The sequence below is a fragment of the Ambystoma mexicanum genome, chromosome 11 (assembly GCF_040938575.1).
Source record: "Ambystoma mexicanum isolate Mex_15411 chromosome 11, UKY_AmexF1_1, whole genome shotgun sequence".
Lineage (NCBI taxonomy): Eukaryota > Metazoa > Chordata > Amphibia > Caudata > Ambystomatidae > Ambystoma > Ambystoma mexicanum.
Genome location: NC_090934.1, coordinates 1259830320 through 1259842484, shown reverse-complemented (window position 1 = coordinate 1259842484; position 12165 = coordinate 1259830320).

Genomic DNA, 12165 nt, shown 5'->3' with positions numbered 1-12165 from the left:
AGGGCCATTGTACCGAGTCGAAGGCCTTGACCACGTCTAACGACACTATAGCCAGCTCGCCCGTGTCTTCCTCAGTTTGGTCTTTGACATGGTGTAGCCTCCTGTGGTTATCGGTGATGTTCCTACCTGGAACATATCCCGTCTGATCTGGGTGTATCAGTTTCTTAATCACTCTCTTCAGTCTATTAGCTAGCACCGCCGTGACTATTTTGCTGTCCTGGTTAAGCATGGACAACGGTCTGTAAGACCCGCGCTCCACGGCCGGTTTGCCTGGTTTCAGGAGTGGGATGATTACAGCCTCACAGAGGGACAACGGGAGTTCTCCCTGCTCATAGGCCTTGTTGAAAGTAGCAAGCAGTGGCAGAAGCAACTCTTGCTGGTATGTTTTGTAGAACTGGCTGGGCAGCCCATCCGAACCCGGCGCCTTGCAAGTGGGCAAGTTCTGAATCACTACCTCCAGCTCGTCCGAGTTGACGGGTGCGTCTAACTCAGAATGTTCTAGATCATCTAAGGTGGGCAGCTCAATGTCCCCCAATGTGTCCAGTATGTCTTGACCCATATCCTCCCCCGTGTCCTCATACAAGTGTCTGTAAAACCTAAGGAATTCCTCATTTACCTCTTTCTGGGTGTTGCATATGCAACCTCCTTCGCCCTGAATCTCACTAATCACCGAGCGGGGGTCTCACTCTTATACAGCCAAACCAGCAGTCTGCCCGGCTTGTCGCCCCCTGCATGTATCCTCTCCGTATATTTCCTGTAGCTGAGTCTGCACAGTCTATCCCAGAGTGCGCTGCAGGACAACTGTAGCTCCTCTACTTTGGTTCTGTTATCATAAGCGGTGCTCTCGCAACGCGTGAGCTCCTCTAGCTCCCTTTCCGCCTCCCGGAGCTCCCTTTTCGACCCCCCCTGTAGCCCCTTAGCTTGGGAAATGGCTACCCCACGCACCACCACCTTAAACACTTCCCACAGTGTGCCCACAGAGCCTACGCTTCCTGTATTTGTATCAAAGTATTCTTCAATAGCATCCCTCAGGCCCTCCCGAAACCCCTCATCCTGCAGAGCCTCGGTCCTAAGTCTCCATGTAGGGATCCGCGGTCGTGGGGGCTGGTGTCTCCAGTCTACCACCAAAGGCGAGTGGTCCGACAGCACTCGGGCCTTGTATTCCGCTCCTTCTATATCTCTCACTATCTCGGCTGTTACAAACACGTAGTCTAACCTTGTGTACAAATCATGTGGCGCTGTGTAGTGTGAGTACTGTCTATCCTCTAGGCCTAGGTCTTTCAGTAAGGTACTCAGCGCTTTAGCCACCGGTGCCATTTTTCCTGCCCTGTCCTTGGACCTGTCCATTCTGGGGTCTACGGTACAGTTAAAGTCCCCCCCACACTACCGTACCCCCTGCCAGGGGGCCAAGTTTACCGTAGAGGGTCCTAAAGTAAGCCGCTGTATCGTTATTGGGGGCATACAAATTTATGATGTGCACTTCTCTGTTTTCCAAGAGACCCGTTACCACCACCATTCTACCCTCCGGGTCCACCGTAGAATCAAGCACCCGAGACGGCACGTGGGGCGCCACCCAGGTGACAACCCCTCTGGCATACGCCGAGTACGCCACCCCCACAACAGTGCCCTTCCATTTCCTCCTGACCACCTCCAGCCTTTCCCTAGTGAGGTGGGTCTCTTGTAGCAGGGCTATGTCTACGCGCATCCTCTTTAAATACAACATCACTTTGTTACGTTTAAGGTAGCTGTTGAGGCCCCGTACATTCCAGGTCACGATTCTGAGATTACCCAATGCCATCCGGTCGGTCTATCTCCATCCCGCCCCTTCCCATAATGTTCCCCACGTAGGGTCGTTTCCTGGCTCTTTCCCTTCTATTCACGAACAGTGCCCCCCTCCCCCTTCCCCAACCTCACACCACTGCACATAGCTCCCCCCCCTCCCCGCCAACCCCCAACAATAGCCCAGCTCCATCTCAGGCCTACCCACGTCTGGACCCGTCTCGTGACCAAGAACAAGGACCCCGCGGGGTGTCACCAATCTAACAGTGACCTAACTAAATATACTACTATCGGGTGCAGAGGTTGCTCCCCAGGAGATCCCAGTCATCTATTTAGGAGAAGTGAATTCAACGGGACCCGCCGGCAGATGCCGTGACTTCCTCCACACAAGCACAATATCAAACTATATTCCAGTCCCAATGTCATAGCTATGGCCTCACGGGTGCCTCTGCCACGTGCTACTTATCTCCAGCCGCTTCTGTCTGGGCATCCGATTCCTGAGGTCGACCATGCATATCCAACCATTCCATCGCTTCGCTCGGAGTCTCAAAGAAGAGGGATCTGTTCTTATAAAACACCTTTAACCTGGCGGCTTAAAGCAACATGTAGCGGTGGCCTGCATCTCCAAGCCTCCTCTTCACCGTTCCAAAGTTCATTCGACTCCGTTGTACGAGCAGCGTATAATCCTGGGGCCGGTCTCCTGGTCAGGGCCCTGTGCGCCCTTTTGACCGCGAACCCCTGGGTCAGCTCCCCGCCTGTAATCTCCTGCAAAAGCATGGTTTCAACGAAATCTGTGGGGTTCAATCCTTCCATTCCCTCCGGTACCCCCACTATGCGAATGTTGTTGCGCCTGGCGTGCCCCTCTGCCTGCTCTGCTCTGTCCTCCAAATTGCCCACTCGTTGCACGAGGGCATGAAGCTCCTTGGCGTGTGTGTTGCACGCCTCCGTGGTCGGGGCCAACTCCTTCTCCAGTTCCCCAGTGCGCTCCGCGATCGTTCGCACATCCTGGCGCAACAGGTTCACCTCTTCTCGGACCGCTCCTATCTTAAGGTTTAGGCCCTCTTGCAGCTCTTTCATGGCCAGGCCCAGCTTCGTCTCCCAGGCCACCTTCAAGTCGGCAATTGCTGCCAGCACCTCCTGGATAGTACCCGGTGGGTCCGTCGCCGCCGCGGGGGTTTCTTTGCTCTTGCCCCTTCTGTGCCCGAGGGCGACCTAACGTAGGTCTCCATCGTGGGCTGTTTGATCCGGGGTCGCACCACCTTGGAGGACATCCTGCGGCGTCGGTTGGGCCCACGCCCCCAGCTGTATCCTCGCGGGGTTCGCTCGCCGGCCTCTTCACAGCGAGGTTCCGCTGGACCCGGGTTCACTCTGCTAGCCCACCACGATCCAGGGCCTCTTCAGTGTGGGCTCGCCCTTATGTTTTTGCCTTCTGCCAGAGGCGCATGCGACCCATCTGTCTGGTTGGGCTTGCCCACGTTCCGACCAACTTCCTCAGCTCATCGGACCATTTATGGCCCTTTGTCCACAGACGGCCATCTTGGGTGCTCCCCTTCCTTTGCGCGACCGCCACCTTCTTCAGAGTCTAGTTCCGTGGATATGCAGTCTCGCTGGTGGGGAGGGCACTCACCATGTGCCCCCCACTTTCATACGCCTTTGGTTACACCGTGGGCTCGAAAGTCCGCCAAAAACCATCACTTCTTCCCAGGATCAGGATCGGATCATCGGGAGCTCCTCCAAGGAACGTCCTCTCACGTAGCCATCAAGCCACGCCCCCCACCAAGACAAGCTTCCTACACAAGCACTTCTACCACATGGCATACCGCAAAATGCCCCTGCAAGTGGCAGTTGGGATCACACTGCACACCCCTGCAACAAAGTCATCATTTAATTTCTGCCTAGCATGGGAGCTTCTATAGATCAGACCAGAGTCCTTCGGTTTGAGACAAAGATAGCCACAGAGGTAATAAAATGCATGGAGGAGTGTGGAAGATCTTACGTTCCCTCAGAGTTGGTCAGAGGCAGATTTGTCTACTGTGCTGCTGACAACATTGACTTCCATGAAGATACTTTGTATGGTAAAGGAACTTTGCACTGTACAGTTATTGTGGTCTTTTAGGAGAAGGAGGAGTCAGATGTCCTAAGCCTAACTGAAATATCAGGACCATCATCACTTCGATCACTTCAGAAGACTCCTCGGTCCCTGTCTGAGGTCATGTCTTGTAACATTCCCAAAGGGTGTAGACCTCAGAATCCATCCTGTAAGCAGTCAAATCAGTGGTTATACAGAAAAGAATAAGGTTATTTTAGATTCCAACAGGCTTGAGGACCTACTTTAGATGATGGTTGTAGTCTTGCCGTTGTGTGATTTTCAAGAATGTTTCAATGAAGAGTTGCTGGATACAGATTGTAATCTCACTGAAGAAAACTGAGACTGATGAATTTGAGACAGAGTCAGAACCACTCATTACAGTTCCGACTTGGTCAGCTTACAATTCCATTATAAGTGATCCTCCAATTAAAGAAACTAGAGTCTGTGTGCTCCTAGTCATAGATGCCAGCCCAACCAGCACACAAACACAGCTCACATTCACGAAGAAGTTGGAGAATATAACATCTATTGTTACACGAGAATCAAAAACAGTTGTAACATTGGATCTTGGCCTTTACAAGCCTGTTTTAAAATTAGCTATGGCTAAAAAAGACTTTTCATATAACTGAATGCTAACACTAGGTGAGCTATATTCAATAATGGCAATGCTTCAAGCGATTGATTCTTTTTTGGATGGCACAGGCATTGAGTCCACCTTAACTGTACTTTATGATGCAAATGTTGTGTCGAAGATTCTATCAGGGAAGTGCGAAGGAGAACAGTTGAAGAACACACGCCACTAAGGCTTGCACTTTTCAAATGTATCCTCAATGAATTATACAAGGAGCATAATGAAATCAAGGAAAGGATAGAAGCTGAGCTAAAGAAGTTACTTAAAATTTACAAGTGGATGATTTCCAAGAAACCAAATCAGTCGTTTGAATGTGATGGCCAAAATGGAAGAATTTGAGGCTAAAGAATCTCAAGAAAAACCAACACTAAGAGTGGCTCGTCAGTACATTCATATGGTGGACACAATGCTTTTATTCAACAGATCTGTCCAAACTGCAAACTGGGATTTACACCTTGCATCACTTGAAGAGTTTGTTAAGTACTTTTTTCCCCTCGGTTTGATAAACTACGCAAATATGATAGCATGGTACTTTGCAGAAATGAAACAGCTTGAAAGCAAACACCCAGACTTGTGGAGTGAGTTTCAGAAAGGCAATTGGGTAGTAAGCAAGACAAAAGTACCCTTTTGTGCTTTTGGTTCAGATAAAGCTCTGGAAAATCAAAATAGGGCAATGAAAGTACTTGGCGGCGTGGTTAATATTACTCAAAAGAAACAGGCTCTAGCACGATTCTTTTTAACCTCTCCTGAACTGTCAAGGCTGTCTGCAGAAGCAAAACAAATTGTAGGAATCACAGATTAGGAACGGCCAACACATCACCACCTAACAGCATCCAAAGCAACATGCCAAAAGGAAGATGTTCAACAGATCTACAATTCAATCATGACATTGACTAATCCTGTGAATTATGTTGGAAAAGAACATCTCGACAAAGACAGTTTTTGTTCACTTTGTTTTTATTAAGCATTTTGACAGAAAAAATAACCAAAAGGGAGACCCTGGTACCAACTTTTTTGAAATACAGAAAGAAAAATGCTGTTCATTTTCTCCCCTCCCCCACTCCACCCCCTCCCTCCTGCTTTTAATACTACCAAGCCCAACCGATTGTTGGGGACAAGCAACATCAAGTTAATGAGGCAAATTGATCAATCATGACTGAAGTTATGGAGTCAACAAGTACTCCTGGGGTAAGTGTAGGTTTCAGGTGTCAATATGGCCAGGTGGGACCTGCTGGAGTCGTATATTAAAGCTTCAAGGCACTTAATTCTTCAGTCAAGAGGACTGCAGTCCAGTTCAACACGAAGGAGTCAATTCTTTTATGGGTGACTGCTGACAGTTTTTTGTATGTGAAGATGGCCCATAATTCGGTGAGCAACTCCGTTTTGGTCAGGGTAGAGGAGTGTTTCCATTTCTGGGTGAGGGCCAATTGTCCGGCTCTCAGCATCGCCCCAATCACCCTTGGAAAGGTGCTCACATCAGAATCTGGGGCTGGGATGCCCAGAAGAAGCTCGAGAGGGTGCAAGGAGGGCGCGATGCCCACAATGTCTTTGATCCAACTCAGCAGCTCAGACCAGTAGGTCTGGACGGACGGACACTCCCACCACATGTGATACCAAGTTCCACGCTGGGCACATTCTATAGAGCAGAGAAGTGATGCTCCCCTGAACATCTTTGAAGGTCTAGCAGGGGTGAGATGCCAGTTGTGTAGGACCTTAAAGTTATGCTCAATTCCCAGTCTCTTTCAAAAGTGTTTGAAAGTTTGCCTACCCTCTAGGTTTGCTGTAATGAGGACTCTGTATATCTTAGAGAGAGACCCCTTCCTTGATGTGGATTGTACCATTGTTTTCTGAAAGGGCTTGAGGGGACGAGTCAGTTCAGCACACCATTTGGGGTTAGTGAAGATCTCTTTGAGGCAGAGATATTCAAAGACCGTCAGAGTGTTCTATCCCCCATGGCCTCTGCTAGTTGGTCATATTCAATTAAGGAAATCTGGCGGAACAATTGAGCGTCTCTCTACAAGCCCATGTCCGACCACGACTGAGTGTCACAAAGCTTCTTACTACCAAGGTTAAAAGGGGAACCCCATAGGGAGGTCAGGGGGGACGGCCAGGAAGATAGAGTCCTGTTCTCCTTGTTATTTTTCCAGGAGGTCCAAAGCACTGCCAAGGTTGGGTGTGTCCTGAGGTGGGCTGGGAGGGTCTTAATCAGGGCCCAGAGGAGGTCTCGCACTTTCTTAGGATGGGTGTAAGTGTGGGTGTGAGTGTCCTCAATATAAATCCAGTAGGTGCCAATATCATCCGTATGTGCTCCATCATTACCCTGAACTGGGCTGCCTTGTGGTATTGTCTAAAGTCAGTGAGCCCAAAGCCTCCAAAGGTTTTCGGGAGAGGTAGAGTTGAGTGCTTAACCCTTTGTTTTTTCCCCTTCAAAATGAATCGCTGGACCAAGCCATGTGACACAGACAATTCAGAAGTACGCATCAAGAATGACAGAAAAAGGTTGCCAAATGTACAACAGTTTTAACGAGACCATATTGAATCAGACAGTTGTAGCCTGTGTGCACTGTAAGGAAGGCATGGTATCAAAGTAAGACAGACACAAGTGATCACAGTGCAAGGGTGTTTATTAAACTGTAAAAGAGGTGAGATAAACTCGTAGCTAAACCTAACTCTAAAATGGGAGCAAGCTACAACCATTTAATAATAATAATAATACAGTCCTAGTGGCATCTAGTCAAATAAAAAGGACTATACTAAAAAGAAACTATTGCCAATTCTTATCACTATGTTTACAAAATAGTGTGGGATAATGTTTACAAGAAAAGAAAGAAGTGTTCACAAAATGATAAGTCAGGATGTTATGGCCGGGGTCTCCCTTCCCCACATTTTTAGCACAGGACAAGGCAGGACTCTTGAGCACAGCACACTCCTGGCCTTCTGCAGCAAGAGTTTACAGTTCCTCATCCAGTATCAGGGCCTTCGGTGCTTAAGTCTCTTCTCATGCAAAGTCTCTTGCTACAGAGGGCCTGATACACCAAAACAACAAAAGTTCCTTTGCATACTCTTTACTGTGGGTGATTACTCTTCACCCTTGGATCCCCCTTAGCTGGGCTCTGATCATTTCCTTTACGATAGCCACCCTTGATCGGGCTCAGACCATCAACTCACTGTGGACATCCCTCAGTCAGGTTCATGCTTGTCATCACAATGTTTCAATGTTTATTATTTGCCCCAATTCGCAGGCATCCTTCAGTCGGGTTAACGTTTGCCAAATTCTCACAGTTCACCTAGTTTTCACAATGTGGGATTTTTATAACAGATACTGGTTTCACAAAATCACATGGCGTTCCCCTCTTCCGGGCGCAAACGCCTCTTTCACAGTTCCTTTCATTTCGTGCAAACTTTCACAACGTGTCAAAGACTTTCGACTGTACAAGGGGTTTGGCTTAACCCTAATATGACCACTTTGACACTTGTCGTTTTCCTTTGTAGTTTCATTAACCAAAAATGTTCTTAGTTCAATACTTTCTCTTTCTTTCAAGAGAGGGGTACCAGTCTTTCAAATAAACACCCACGTGGCGCTGTACCACTCTATTTCTGGTACCAATTCCACTCACAAAAGACCTCTGTCTATTATCTTCTTTCTTCACATACAATGTTGCCACTGCAACCTTGAGCCTAACACAGTCCGGTCCACTATCATCTTCTTCCAACTCACCGGCTGTGCTGAACGCGTTGGCGGTTCCTTTGCCGCTGGAGTCAAGGACGGTACAACAATGGCAACCACTTCTCCCCACCCTGTCAATCAGTGTGGGAGGGTTCCATGTACCACTGACATCTGACACACCATTCGCCAGCTGCGATTCCCAGTCTTATGCTTCTTTCATCGAAGGCTTTGCGGGTCTGGGTTGAAAAGGTCAAGGGCAACTCCCTCCTTGACGTCCTTTCAGGTCTTGCCGCCTTTCTCCTCCATTTGAACTGCCGTCCTGGAATGGCTGCTTCCTCATGCGGTCGGCCTTGCTCTGAGTGTGCTTATGTGCTATGCCTTTTATCCAAGCGGGAAAGAGAAAGGGTAGTCACATGTGTGTAGTTGTTGGTAATTGCCTAACTGTCATGATGCATACCCCCGGGCATCCAGACCATGTCCATCAGCCCCGGGAGCAGGCATCATGTTGCCTTGAGAAAACCCAGCAACCCCTGCTAGGGGCTGTCTGGGTTCAGTCCTGGCGCCAATGCCGCCAGGCTCATATGGGACATCAGTCCTGGCGCCATAGACCATGCTGCAAGACGATCCAAGCCCATGTGAGGCCTGGAAGGGACTACTTTACCTTAGGGACTATTTTGTTACTCGGGTGTGGTCGGGGAGGAATACCTACCTGGGACTACTTTGGAGGCTATTTAAACCACGCCCGAAGAGCAGCACACGCTTCGCGTTATTCTGCATCCAGCAGCGTAATGTTCACCGTGCCAGCAGCAGCATCCAGCTTTCTGCCACGCCCGCCTCGAACCTGGAGGACCTAGAAAGAAGGAAAGAAGCAAAAGTTATAACAAGAGTATTACCTGATTTCTTACCTGATCCCAGATTCATCGCATCTTCAAACCTGAGGAAAGACTTTGTTTTAAACGCGTTGCATCTCCAGCAGCAGCCCCGCCCCATGCTCACCGTTCCACGCAGCATCTCTTCGATCCGGCGCTGTCTCCATCTTTACATCGCCGAATTCCGGCACCTAAGGGGGACAAGAAACAACAATGTGAGCAGAGAGAACAGACAGAGACAATCTCTTTAGCCAGGGCGTGGCCAGCCAGCCATGCTGTAGGACGCGTCTTCTGTAGCTGCTCCTATGGATCCGCGATCGATCCGTGAAAACACACGCTTCAGACAACCAAAGGCGCCTAGGAATGGAGGTTAATGCGTTCGAGCATATACTCCGCAATACGGAGATATTATCATGATGAGAGGAAGCCTCATTGCAGCTTAAATAATATTGTTTGCTGCGACCTCTCCAGAAGACCGCAGCACAAGATTGCGGCGAACAAAGGACTCGAACTTTAGGACTTGAAAGTTGGCCAGTGAGGACTCGAGTCCGGGTTTGTGCAGGGTGCTGCCGGCTGCGAGCAAAGACGCGCTCGCATTGCAGAGCCGGCAGCCCTGACGAATATTAACACGGCATTGGCAGCAAAAGTGGAGCGGAGGAGCTGCGAGCGGCAGGCATCTGCCTGATATTAAGTTTGGTACGTGGCGATCGTGGAGTGGAGGGGCTGTGAGCGGTGGCGGCGGGCATCCGCCTGCAACGCAGCTTTGTATACAGTGATTGTGGAGCCGGGGGGCTGCGAGCGGCGGTGGCGGGCATCCGCTTGCAGCGAAGCTTTGCATATAGTGATTGTGGAGCGGGGGGGGCTGCGAGCGGCGGGCATCCGCTCGAACAGAAGCTGCGTGGGCGGCTACATTTGTAGCAGCAGGAGCCGTCCGGGGCTCTGTGAGGATTTTAGAGTGCCCGGCGAGGATCGCTATGAGTGTCTCTGCTGCAGGCGCGCAACGGCTTGCAGAGGGGACACTGAATAACAAGAGGCATCTCCTTCCTGCCTACATCAACGTGACCGCACTGCTCCCAACTGGGACACGGCTGATTAAAACTGAAGTGGAGGTACCTTTATCGCACCCCTCCATGCACTATTGAGGAGGGGAGGCTTAGCCCACACGAACAGAGGGCAAATCCGATATACACCCCCATAAATTGAAAAAGTGCCCTTTGAGACACTGTAAGACACTTAATACGTGGGAGGGCACAAACCACTCTTAATAAAGGCTACTTTTCGGTAATCACCTCACTGCTGGGAAGACACAGTGGCGCATAATCGACACAGGGAAGCAGGACTGCCACACCGGGGCTCTGGCAACGTTGGGCGCAGGACACAGGTCTCAGAATTGCGGCGCGAGGTGTCGCCAGTAAAAGCAAGACTAAGCAAGCCACAATGGGCACTTTTGCTAAAACACAACAATCTCCCGCAGCCACGACGTCCATAAACTCTATGACACCAGCGGTGAGTGCAGCGGCAACGGAAAATCGTCACATATTGGCTGCTATCACGGAACTAAAAGACTCATGGGGGATAGCAATGTCAGACCTACGTTCTTCCTTGGAGGCTAGGATAGACGCGGTGGGCATAGAGATCACCCTGCTGAGACAAGATGTCAGGAGTCTGGCAGACCGGACAAGCAATTTGGAAAGTGCGGTGAAGTCCAACACAGATACCAGCTCCAGCAATGCAAAGGAGATCCATGTGCTCAAACAACAGGTAGCCAATTTGGAGTCTCGCGCGGAGGAAGCGGAAGGGAGAGCGAGAAGGAATAACATTCGCGTGGTGGGCCTGCCAGAGGGAGAGGAAGTATGAGACCCGACGGACTATGTTGAGAACTTACTCCTACAGGGAATTGGGACCGAAAAACTCTCGCAAGGATTCTCAGTGGAACGTGCACAGAGAGCCCTCATGAGGAAACCGCGACCAGGGGCCCCTCCCCGTGCTATAATCGCCATAATATTGAACTATAAAGACCGCGAGAAGATACTGGAGTACTTCCGAAAAGGTGGGACAATCGAGAGAGCTTCAAGCACCATCACGGCGTATCCGGATTACACGATGCTGGTCCAGAGACAACGGTACAGCTACGTGGCTATCAAAAGGAGACTACGCGCGGCTGGGATGAAGTATATGCTTCTGTACCCGGCTAAACTGAAGGTGGTGCACAAGAGTAGAATTTTCTTTTTTGACACTCCAGAGGACACATCAACATGGCTGGATTTGCAGGGCTGCCCGGAAGGGGATGCAGAGGAGACCCGAGAGGAACAGGATAAGTGACTGGGACATTGTATACACATTGTCATGGTGTAAAATGGGCACTCTGGGGGTGATTAGTTAAAAACGTTGATTAATGGGTGTGGCAAAATGTTGCTGATTTTTTTTTTGACAAGTTGCCGCCAATGCAACGTATTTGAAGGACTTGAATATAGAAGCGCAAGTACATATGCAAACTGTGTAGCAATGTGGAGTCAACTTTAAGCTCAGTAGGAGCGGCTGGGCGACAGCACCCTACCCCCCGGAGCTTCGAGTATAGGCATGAGCCAGAAAGAGCTAGATGTGGGGGAGCCTGAGATCCACGGCTGGAGCTGGGCAACAGTTGTTGTTGGGTAAGGGAGGATGGGTGGTGGGTCGGGGGGGAGCGGGAAGTTTGGGGTGTATATAGTTGTTGGGAGTTTAAGTTTGAACATGAGCCTATATAGAAGAATTGGATGGTTGAATCTGTACCGCGCGGGAATGTTGGATCTGTTAGAGGTAGACAAGGAGGACGGTAATGAGCCATGGGGGATCTTAAAATAATCACGTGGGATGTCAGGGGACTTAACAGCTACCTGAAAAGGAATAAGGTCATGCTATACCTAAGAAGGCAAAAAATAGATATTGCGCTATTGCAGGAAACGCATCTGACACGGGAAAAGATGGAGCTGATTGTTAAGAAATGGAAAGGGGTGGTGGTGGGCTCGACATACTCGGCATATGCCAGGGGAGTACTAATCTGGGTGGCTCCGCACATCCCGTTCCAACCATTGCAGGAGGTAGCGGAGATGGATGGGAGGATGGTCATGCTGAGAGGGTTGGTGGAGAATAA